Here is a 12700-nt window from a genome sequence, read left to right on the forward strand (position 1 = left end):
ACTTACTCATTAACCAAACAGATGTTGATTTTAGCCAGTTTACAAAAGGAGATTCAACATTAGGTTTCACCTGGCAACAGTTGTTTTCAGAAGTACATTTATTGGTTGGATTTGACTGTCACAGTTTGTTTTGGAAACAGTAAGCAGATCATCGATCAACATACAGTACATCTAGGGACGTACACTCAGTTCAGTAACAACTTCATTTGAAAGCGTTCTTCTCCCTCACAATGGCCCGTATTCAAAAAAAGTCTGAGAGTGCTGATCTAGGATCAGGTTCCCCCTGTCCATGTAATCTTATTCACTATGATGTAAAAGGCTAAACTGATCTGAGATCAGCACTCCTACTTGGAGATGCTTTGTGAATGTATCTCACACACAGAAAGCAACACATCATCGATATCAAATAGAAAATAATAATAACAGCCATAATGACGACAATAAACTTAGATTATTACAAGAACAATAAATATGGTTTTGATTTAAGTGCTGGTGGGATGGTGAAATGGGAAAGATTTGTCGACGTTGAGGGAGACTGACTGCATTACACACAGCCAATGCAAGGATTTTCCAGACATTATAGGAACGTTCATAGGATAACCAATCAGAAAAAAATGTTCACATACTGTACAGTATCTCAGGGCACTGCTCTAAGAATACAACAACAGACTCTGTGATGAAGGGGACGTGCTTGAAACACATAACTATGCCTTCATTGTAATCATCCTTGTGGCCCATTTAATAAATGAAACCATTTTCATTTTCTAAACACTTTGGAAGGTTTTTTTCCGACTACAATGAATCATGTTCTAACAGCAGCCTGTCTATGACTTCATTACCCAGAGTGCATCTCTTCTCTCATTCTGAGGTACTCTGTTGTCTTTTCACCACCCCTGCCTGTCTACCTCCATAGGTCCTGACCTGTACCCACATCCACTGTGGTGTGGTAGGGCTCTCCTCTACCCAAAAGCCATCCTCATGGGCTTCCGTACCAGACACATTCTTTCTCATTACTGTTCTGTCTGTGTCGTCCTCCCTCCATCCCTCTGTCCTGGACTTGTCTGTCTGTCCTTCCCTCCTCCGTGGTCCGAGGGGGTTATCTATGGTGCTCTCCAGAGTCAGGGGGACTCTTCGGGGACCTATAGGGGGGTAGGGAGGTGGGCCGGGGGCCTGAGGCTTTGCCCTGGTCCTGGTCCTCCTTCTCCTCCTCTCCTTCCACTCCTCCTCTTCCCTCTGTTCTGTAAGTCTCCTCGGAACCACCCCGCCCGTCCTCGCTGGACTCAGCCACGTCTGAACCCTCCGACCCAGAGAGCAGCTCCTCGTCGCGGTACTCAGTCCCTTCCACCCCCTCACCGTCCCTCTCCTCCCACGCCTCCCCCTCCCCTGCATCGCTCATCTGGGTGGTGCTGTTGTGGTGCTTGACGTGGTAGCGCTGGTTCTGGAAGAACTTGACCAGGGTGTGCTTGGGCAGGTCCAGCTGGGCCGACAGGGTGTGGATAGCCTCCTGGTCAGGGTAGAGGCCCACGTCACCGATGAAGCTCTGCAGGATGGCCAGAGCCTCCAGGGAGATCCGGGTACGCGACCGCAGCTTTTTGGATCCACCACTGGAGCTGCCACTCACGCTGCCGTTGTCTCTGCCTTGAGTCCCATCTGAGTTGTGGCCCCTGGGGCCAGGCATGGGAGTGGGTAGAGGGGATGGGTCCCGCATGTGAGATGGAGATGGGGCCTTCCTAGGAGGGAAGGGCTGCCTGTGCACAGCCTGCGGAGAAAAAGAGGAGGTGTCATGTTGAATCCCATCAGAGCAGACTGTCAACATAGGAAATCAGTCCACATACTCTGAGTAATAATCAGTCTATACTCTAAGTAATAATCAGTCCATATTCTAACTATATGTCTGACAACACAATCTGTACATTCATATAATAAACTGAAAAACTATTCAAACAACATAAGTGTGCTGGTACTAGAGCTGAGATCCCATTGACCAGAGAGTTCCCTAAAACCTCATAAACAACAACAACAACAACTCCCCCCTCTCAGCCTGTTTCTTTAACATCCTAGGGGGTTGCTTGGAACGTGTGGTACTAAAGCTGAGATCACATTGACCAGACAGAGAGGTCCCAGGCCCGTCACACTCCCCTCTCCTGGGGCTATTAGAAGGGCGGGGTGCCTGAACACCCAAACACTGGAATGCTGCGCCCATAAATCTGTGGTCCGGGGAAATTAAAGGACCTAAATAAAGATAATAGTAATTATTCCCCCCCCTTCAATAATAACATGGTATGTTTCAAATAATATTGAGGTTAGGCCAGACCATGGAGTATTTCTAAATGCTCTTTGGTGGGTTGGTGAGGGAAGGCCTTTTGCTTTTTGCAGGAAATGTGTGGGCTAGTTGTTTTATGCCTCCTTGTCTATTTCTGATGTCATAAAGGGGCAATCTGAAGTTTCGGTAACAAGCTGAGGGATGGTGCTGGAGAAATGTTACCACTCTCAAATTCATAGAGAGAGCTATGGATGCAAGGACTGACCATCCATGATATCAAAATTATAGTTTTAGCCATATTTTGAGGTGATACAGTGGTTGTTAACATTTACATTGTTTACAAACATTGGAGAAAACAAGCTTATATTCTGGGTTCTGATGGGGTACGACAGTTGAAGTAAGGTCATGAGGCATTTATAAGTTATATTCTTCAAGAATCAATGGGTACATATCATTGATTTAAAAGTCAGAAAATGTATGTAGCAACTGCAGATTGCCCCTTTAAAGGAGAAAAACATGACTGGAAGTGGATGACTAAGATGTCTTAAAGGAGAAAAACATGACTGGAAGTGGATGACTTAGTGTAAGAAATGGTGGAGGGATACAATTGTAGTTTTTTACCCCAAAAGAAAACTTCCCAGGCATCCCACCACTGTCCTTGAAACCCTTTAACAATCCATCCAGTCATTCCTTCTATAACTCTCAATCCAAACCACCAACAGAACACACAACATCACTAAAATATCATAACTCTAAATCAACCCACCAACAGAACACACAACATCACTAAAATATCCCTGGTTCTTTCTTTCTCTGTTGTCATTATGGAAGCAACACTCTGGAGGAAATGACTCTCATCAAGCAAAGTCAATCAGCTGTGAGGAGAGTATGAAAGCATGATAGAGACTGAATAATGTATCTGTCCTGATTAGGAAGGGTCTCCATGGGGTACAGACAGACCCTGAAGGGGGAGGCAGGGGGTTGGGGGTTGGGGGGATGTTGTTACCCTCTGAGACCCTACTAACACACTAATTAATATGTAATGATCAGAAGTCAGCTTTCTGCATGACTTCACCTCCACTACACCAGAGAGAAGGTGTGGGGGGGTGGGGATTATGAGTCATTAATTGTCTATATGTTTGTGAGTGAGTGTGTGTGTGTTCTTATGTTAGTGTGTGTGTGTGTGTGTGTGTGTGTTGTGTTTGTGTGTGTGTGTGTGTGTGTGTGTGTGTGTGTGTGTGTGTGTGTGTGTGTGTGTGTGTGTGTGTGTGTGTGTAGCACAGCTGGGACACATGTGTGGTGGAGCCTAGGGGTGTGTGGAAGGGTACAGTACAGACATGGTGGGGGTCTGGGGAGGGAGGGGCAGAGGGAGGGAGGGGGGAGGGGCCCATGGGGATAAGAGCAAAGCATCCAGCACAGCAGCATCCACAAGCAGCCCCCTGTAGTTCTGAGAGAGATAAATTACATCTACAGGACCACCCAGTCTGCCTGGAGCTGGCAACGTTTACCACAGAATGATATCGTCCAAATCATTTATGGCATATTTATGGTGCCTACAGCCAGATCATCATCATATGTAGCTTCTCTCTCTTATCCATTTATCAACTGTCTAACTGTCTCTCTCTCTCTCTCTCTCTCTCTCTCTCTCTCTCTCTCTCTCTCTCTCTCTCTCTCTCTCTCTCTCTCTCTCCCCATTACCTTACATATCCACTTCTCCTATCATCCACCTCCTCTCTCCTTCCCTTTTCTCAATTCCCCTCCCTCTCTTCTCTCTAGGCGCCATCACTGAGGATGAGGCTGGGATCTTTAGCAGATTTATGTCCATGCTTGGGTCCCAGACATTCTAGGAGAGCAGTGAAGGAATGTGTTCATGGTGTGACCACAACATCCTTCCCAAGACGCTTATTTATTAAAAGAAGAGAGAGAGAGAGAGAGAGAGAGAGAGAGAGAGAGAGAGAGAGAGAGAGAGAGAGAGAGAGAGAGAGAGAGAGAGAGAGAGAGAGAGGTGTCCAAACACCCAGCCGCCCTAGACCTTCTGTCTGAGGACCAACTAGGATCATGCAGCCACATAATAATACACAAAGGCACAAACGACCTGAGAACACAGCAGGAATGGGAGTGATAGAAAAAGCTTCTTCTACTTTCCCCAACGCGCAAGTGATTATCTCCACCCTGCTACCACGAAAAGACTTCTACCCTGCTACCACACAGCGGGTAAACGCAAGTATTTCCCGTGACTGTGCCTCAAAACGAAATGTCTAACTGGCCCACCACTCCACCCTGGACTTGAACAGCCTTTACGACCAGGTCCACCTATACAAGGCAGCAGTGCCCACCTTCGCCCGGACCCTAAAGGATATTGCCCTCAACCGCAGACCCAACACCTCACACAGGAGCAACAGATCAACAGACACCCCGCCCAGACCAGCGAGACACTCTCCCAGACCTGCGGGACCCCCCACCCTGGACCTACAAATAGAGGACCCCCGCCGAGAGGACCTACATCCAGACCACAACACCACCAGCCACATCCACACCCCCACCCCCACCCCAACCAATTACCCCCCCCAAGTCAACCATGCCCACACCCCATTTAGGCCCCCTCAGATCAGACCTATGCCCCTCCTACCCACCCCATGCCCCCCACTCCTGCAAAGAGGGCCTCAACATGAAAGTCACACATACGCCCAGGCCATGAGCAGGCAAACAGGCCCAACCCCCACTCTCTTACACTAGCCCAAGCCAATGGCATGTACCAGATGCTCAGCAGGCTCTGCTCACAATTACTGGCCTGAGGCCAAACCACACGACCAACAACATTATACACTTTATGGAACACAAAGCCTTCACTATCTCATCCTGGAATATCCAAGGCCTGAGGTCATCTGCCTTTGGCCTAAAGAGCAGGAACCCGGACTTCACCAAAGAAATTGGAAACACAGACATTGTCATCCTACAAGAAACATGGTATAAAGGAGACGGACCCACTGGTTGCCCTCTAGGTTACAGAGAGCTGGTAGTCCCATCCACCAAACTACCAGGTGTGAAACAGGTAAGGGACTCAGGGGGTATGCTAATTTGATATAGAGCAGACCTAACTCACTCTATTAAATTAATCAAAACAGGAACATTTTACATTTGGCTAGAAATTCAAAAGGAAATGATCTCAACAGAGAAAAATATGTCCTCCTGTGTGCTCCCTATATCCCCCCACTAGAATCCCCATACTTTAATGAAGACAGCTTCTCCATGCTGGAGGTGGACATCAACCATTTCCAGACCCAGGGACATGTACTAGTCTGTGGCCACCTAAATGTCAGAACTGGACAAGAACCTGACACACTCAGTACACAGGGGGACAAACACCTACCTGGAGGTGACAGCATTCCCTCCCCCATACGCCCCCCTAGGTGCAACTACGACAACATAACCAACAAAAACGGGTCACAACTCCTGCAGCTCTGTTGCACGCTGGGTATGTACATAGTCAATGGTAGGCTTCGAGGGGACTCCTATGGTAGGTACACCTATAGCTCATCTCTTGGCAGTAGTACTGTAGACTACTTTATCACTGACCTCAACCCAGAGTCTCTCAGAGCGTTCACAGTCAGCCCAATGACACCCCTATCAGACCACAGCAAAATCACAGTCTACTTGAACAGAGCAATACTTAATAATGAGGCATCAAAACCAAAGGAACTGAATAATATTAAGAAATGCTATAGATGGAAGGAAAGTAGTGTCGAAACCTACCAAAAAAACAATTAGGCAACAACAAATTAAATCCCTTTTAGACAACTTCCTGGACAAAACGTTCCACTGTAATAGTGAAGGTGTAAACTTGGCAGTAGAAAACCTAAACAGTTTATTTGACCTCTCAGCTTCCCTATCAAATCTAAAAATTCTCTAACAGAAAACCGAAGAAAAGTAACAACAATGACAAATGGTTTGATGAAGAATGTAAAAACCTAAGAAAGAAATTGAGAAACCTATCCAACCAAAAACATAGAGACCCAGAAAACCTGAGCCTACGCCTTCACTATGGTGAATCACTAAAACAATACAGAAATTCACTACGGAAAAGAAGGAACAGCATGTCAGAAATCAGCTCAATGTAATTGAAGAATCCATAGACTCTAACCACTTCTGGGAAAATTGGAAAACACTAAACAAACAACAACACGAAGAGCTATCTATCCAAAACAGAGATGTATGGGTAAACCACAACGAATGACATCAAATAATGCATGCAGAGCAGAATTAGGCCGATACCCGCTAATTATCAAAATCCAGAAAAGAGCCGTTAAATTCTACAACCACCTAAAAGGAAGCGATTCCCAAACCTTCCATAACAAAGCCATCACCTACAGAGAGATGAACCTGAAGAAGAGTCCCCTAAGCAAGCTGGTCCTGGGGTTCTGTTCACAAACACAAACAGACCCCTCAGAGCCTCAGGACAGCAACACAATTAGACCCAACCAAATCATGAGAAAACTAAAAGAGAATTACTTGACAAATTGGAAAGAATTAACAAAAAAACTGAGCAAACTAGAATGCTATTTGGCCCCTAAACATAGAGTACACAGTGGCAGAATACCTGACCACTGTGACTGATTCAAACTTAAGGAAAGCTTTGACTATGTACAGACTCAGTGAGCATAGCCTTGCTATTGAGAAAGGCTGCCGTAGGCAGACCTGGCTCTCAAGAGAAGACAGGCTATGTGCACACTGCCCACAAAATGAGGTGGAAACTGAGCTGCACTTCCTGACCTCCTGCCAAATGTATGACCATATTAGAGAAACATACTTCCCTCAGATTACACAGATCCACAAAGAATTCGAAAACAAACCCAATTTTGATAAACTCCCTTATCTACTGGGTGAAATACCACAGTGTGCCATCACAGCAGCAAGATTTGTGACCCGTTGCCACAAGAAAAAGGCAACCAGTGAAGAACAAACACCATTGTAAATACAACCCATAATTATGTTTTTTTATTTTCTCTTTTGTACTTTAACTATTTGCACATTGTTACAACACTGTATATATACATAATATGACATTTTAAATGTCTTTATTCTTTCGAACTTCTGAGTGTAATGTTTACTGTTAATATTTATTGTTTATTTCACTTTTGTTTACTAACTACTTCACTTGCTTTGGCAATGTTAACACACGTTTCCCATGCTAATAAAGCCCTTAAATTGAATTGAATTGAATTGAATTGAGAGATAGAGAGAGAGAGCTAGAGAGAGAGAGTGTCATGCCCTTTAATGCCTGTTGTTTCTTGTTGGTTTGGTCAGGGTGTACATTCTATGTTTGTATATCTATGTTGGCCGGGTGTGGTTCCCAATCAGAGGCAGCTGTCGATCGTTGTCTCTGATTGGGGATCAGACTTAGGCAGCCATGTTGCCTACCTATGTTGTGGGATCTTGTTTCTGTGTGTTTGGCTTGTTTGATGTTAGCCTTTAGAACTTCACGTTACGTTGCTTTTGTTGTTTTGTTCAGTGTTTATTTAATAAACTAACATGTACGCATACCACGCTGCACCTTGGTCCAATCCTGTACTCAACGAACGAACGAACGAACGAGAGAGAGAGAGAGAGAGAGAGAGAGAGAGAGAGAGAGAGAGAGAGAGAGAGAGAGAGAGAGAGAGAGAGAGAGAGAGAGAGAGAGAGAGAGAGAGAGAGAGAGAGAGAGAGAGAGAGAGAGAGAGAGTAGAAGGAAATAGATTGTTGTCTGAATTTAGAGATGGAATTGTTTAGGCCCTCTCAGGGAAGTATCCTTACAACATACAACAAGCTTATCACGAAACTGAAAGGCACACTTCATCAACTTTTATTTCTGGTTAACTGTGAGTCTTTCACATCTGTCTGTAATTGTTTTGAGGGACTGAGGCGAAGATTCCTTTGCTTTTTGTGGGCACACTCTATGATTGTAGCTTCAGCTGCAATTGTGTCCAATAAGTAATTTGTTGGGGGAAGCGTCCAAGGCGTATACCGGTGAGATACTTGCCAGGAGTGACCCCTCTCCCCTCGGGCCTCTCACCTGTGGTTCTGGAGACACATGGAGGATGGTGTGGAGCTGGAGCCTCTCACCTGTGTTTCTGGAGACATGTGGAGGATGCTGGAGCCTCTCACCTGTGTTTCTGGAGACATGTGGAGGATGCTGGAGCCTCTCACCTGTGTTTCTGGAGACATGTGGAGGATGCTGGAGCCTCTCACCTGTGTTTCTGGAGACATGTGGAGGATGCTGGAGCCTCTCACCTGTGGTTCTGGAGACATGTGGAGGATGCTGGAGCCTCTCACCTGTGTTTCTGGAGACATGTGGAGGATGCTGGAGCCTCTCACCTGTGTTTCTGGAGACATGTGGAGGATGCTGGAGCCTCTCACCTGTGGTTCTGGAGACATGTGGAGGATGCTGGAGCCTCTCACCTGTGTTTCTGGAGACATGTGGAGGATGCTGGAGCCTCTCACCTGTGTTTCTGGAGACATGTGGAGGATGCTGGAGCCTCTCACCTGTGGTTCTGGAGACATGTGGAGGATAGTGTGGAGCCTCTCACTGTAGTGGTGCTTGGACTCTCTTCATACACCATGTCCCTCTCAGCCTGGGACAGGGTCAGGAACCTTCTAATGGTACACAGGTTCTCCCACAGAGTCCGGTTATCCGGGCTGGGGTTCTCCTTCCAACGCAGCAGCTCACACAGCCAGCCCTAACAGAGAGGGAGGGATGACGCGAGAGAGAAAGTTTGTTGGTCATTTAAACATATAGCATTAGAGTGATGGGGGGGTAAAGGGAGAAAGGACAAGGAGATGTAGAGGAGTAGAGACATGGAAGAAGAGGATGGGGTGAACGAGCGGAAGACAAGTTCCAGATGAAAATGATGTGGGGCTGAGAGGGAGAGAGAGAGAGAGAGAGAGAGAGAGGGAGAGAGAGAGATCTGATTATCTCCGCTAGACTGGCTCAGGCACTGACACCAGCTGTTGTTTGTACACAGCCTCCTCCAGACCCTCAGTGCTCCCTCTCTACCTCCCTCCCTCCATCCATCTCTCCGGAGAGGGCCATAGCCAGATGGGGTCACTGAGCCATGACCCCTCACTGAGAGCCAGGCCTGTAGGAGACCCTACCCTCAAACCAGCAGTGGCACACACACAGAGACACACAAGCATGTATCTCACATGTGTATACGCAGACCAGACTAGCGGGCGCGAAAACACACACACACACAACCCATTTTTTCTATTCTATAATGCACTTCTTAGATAGTCAAAACTACAACCACCCCAGAACAACAGCAGTCTATTTATGTCTTCCTCAAGAATCCTCACAACTTATTCCTGCCTTGATCATGTGATCTCTATGTACAACCCTCAGACCAGCCGTGATCATGTGATCTCTATGTACAACCCTCAAACCAGCCGTGATCATGTGATCTCTATGTACAACCCTCAGACCAGCCGTGATCATGTGATCTCTATGTACAACCCTCAGACCAGCCGTGATCATGTGATCTCTATGTACAACCCTCAGACCAGCCGTGATCATGTTATCTCTATGTACAACCCTCAGACCAGCCGTGATCATGTGATCTCTATGTACAACCCTTAGACCAGCCGTGATCATGTGATCTCTATGTACAACCCTTAGACCAGCCGTGATCATGTGATCTCTATGTACAACCCTCAGACCACAAGACTTCACAGGTCAAACCATTCTCTCTTATCAAATACCAGTCACACATAGACAGTGAACCAAAGATGTCTGTCTCTGACACTAACCCAAACCGTGAGGACGGATTCTGATGAGCTTTGCACAGACATCATAACATATCCCAAGCCCCCTTCTCCTAGAAGGCTATCTCCAGTGGATCCTCTCCGTCATGTGCCACCACATCCCGACATGCTCTGTCCCCCTAACATAAACACACGAGGAGGACTCAGGATGGTAGGCATTTGGAGTGTATTTGTTGAGAACCACAGCCGTAACCCAGGATACACACATACAATAAGCACACACACGTAAGCCAGCTCCTTTGGCTGGCGTGCCAGACGTTCCTTTTATCTCTACCCGGCCCCGGACGCCCACATGATGGTGCCACAGGCGCGGACAATCAGATACCACAGCCTGTGGTACCAACCAGACACTGCATGCTTGACATCCCCACCCACATACCCCGATATGTGATCTTATCCCCCATCAAATCCACCACAGTTCATCAACCCAGTAGAAATAACATTCTCCATTGTGTGGGAGTGTGTGTGCATTGTTTGCATGTGTGGGCATGCACATGAGTGTGTGTGTTACGGATGTTTACAGATAACATTTTACTAAGCATCCTGATCACTGGATGTCAGGAATTCACCTTTAGCTAGGTCGCTTCAAACAAAACACCACTAAGCACCTCTCACTTGAACTAGAGTATAGTATTGGTATGATATACTTATATACAGTATACTCTATGTGTGTAGACTGACCTGGCTCTTGTTGGTGACCCCTGGTATACTGTATGTGTGTAGACTGACCTGGCTCTTGTTGGTGACCCCTGGTATACTGTATGTGTGTAGACTGACCTGGCTCTTGTTGGTGCCCCCTGGTATACTGTATGTGTGTAGACTGACCTGGCTCTTGTTGGTGCCCCCTGGTATACTGTATGTGTGTAGACTGACCTGGCTCTTGTTGGTGCCCCCTGGTATACTGTATGTGTGTAGGCTGACCTGGCTCTTGTTGGTGACCCCTGGTATACTGTATGTGTGTAGGCTGACCTGGCACTTGTTGGTGACCCCTGGTATACTGTATGTGTGTAGGCTGACCTGGCTCTTGTTGGTGCCCCCCTGGTATACTGTATGTGTGTAGGCTGACCTGGCTCTTGTTGGTGACCCCTGGTATACTGTATGTGTGTAGGCTGACCTGGCTCTTGTTGGTGACCCCTGGTATACTGTATGGGTGTAGACTGACCTGGCTCTTGTTGGTGACCCCTGGTATACTGTATGTGTGTAGGCTGACCTGGCTCTTGTTGGTGACCCCTGGTATACTGTATGTGTGTAGACTGACCTGGCTCTTGTTGGTGACCCCTGGTATACTGTATGTGTGTAGACTGACCTGGCTCTTGTTGGTGACCCCTGGTATACTGTATGTGTGTAGGCTGACCTGGCTCTTGTTGGCGGCCACCTTGGCGAACAGGGCCTGGGACACCTTGGCTCTCTTCATCTCCTGCTGGATCTCATCATAGATCCCTGAGGTGATGTTGATCAGGGACTCCTGCTTCAGGGGCAGCTCATCACTGACCTGGGCCAGGGGGGGCTTGGGCTGCAGGGAGGAGGGGGGGGGGAGAGAGAAATAAAGAGAGAGTTGTTAGTGAGCAAGACTGGCTAATCACCTAGGTTACTGAGTCCCTAAAGAGATTACCTGTGTGTGTGCTGGCAGGAGTGGTCTGTGTGTGATGTAACTACAGTGACACAGGCCTGTGTTCTCTGGTGTGCGGTGGGTTGTAGCCAGACCCGGGCTCGAATAGTATTTGTTTTCCTTCAAATTCTAAAGCTTCACTTCATTGAGATTTCCTAACGCAATGGAACCAATGCAATAGTCCCAAAAGTGCAAACCCCACCCACCCTGGCACTTCATGTAGGAGAAAATAGAAATACTATTTAAAGCCAGGTGTGGTTGTAGATGTGTGTGTCTGATGTGGCTGTTCCCTAGTGCTCCTATTCAACGTAAAATGAGGACACCTGGGTATGTGTACCTGAATGAGTCGCTGGCCAGTGGAGCTGGAGTTCTGATTGGTTGGGGCCAGGTTGCCTAGGTTGAGGTTGGGGTTCATGCTGCGTTCACGCTCCTCCTGGTAAATGCGGTCGCGTTCGCTCTCGTGGAGGATCAGGAAGTTCTGCATAGCTTTGAGGTTGACCAGGAGTGACTGGGAGGCCTGGCGAGGGTCCTCCTCTTTACGAAGGATCTCAGACAGCAGGCCCTAAGACACAAACATGCGCTGCAAACGTCAGGTCTCTTAGCAAGGATCCTCCAAGTACCCTTTCATACTCTAATTCTCTCATTGCCTCTCTCTCGCTCTCTCTCTCTCTCTCTCACACACCAATGTTGAGTGCAGGAGCGCGAGTGCTGGCCTTGTTAGCGTGAGATGATGAAAACTTGCTCCATTGAAGAATATAAAGGAAGGGTTTTCATCTGTTCCCTGTTCAGACTCCAGTAGAATGAGGGCAGTCAGCTGGCCTCTTGTCTTCACCCTATTACTGTATTACTACTCTACTCTACACTACACTACACTACACTACACTACTCTCTTTAGGTAAGAATGTCCCTATGTCAGTGTATTTCTCAACAGTCAGTATCAGTGAAAAGGAGTTATAGTCAGCTTTCAGAACACTCATATTACATGCTAGGGTTTTAGGCAGATCCCTAATTTACATTTTAGTCATTTAGCAGAC

At 47.1% G+C, this 12700-nt stretch overlaps 1 pseudogene; it reads right to left on the reverse strand.

Moving 5' to 3' along the window:
• Positions 1–688: 688 nt before the first annotated feature.
• LOC123483965 overlaps positions 689–12700 on the reverse strand; it is a 37563-nt pseudogene continuing 25551 nt past the window's right edge.

This window comes from Coregonus clupeaformis, unplaced genomic scaffold (genome assembly GCF_020615455.1).
Source record: "Coregonus clupeaformis isolate EN_2021a unplaced genomic scaffold, ASM2061545v1 scaf0174, whole genome shotgun sequence".
Lineage (NCBI taxonomy): Eukaryota > Metazoa > Chordata > Actinopteri > Salmoniformes > Salmonidae > Coregonus > Coregonus clupeaformis.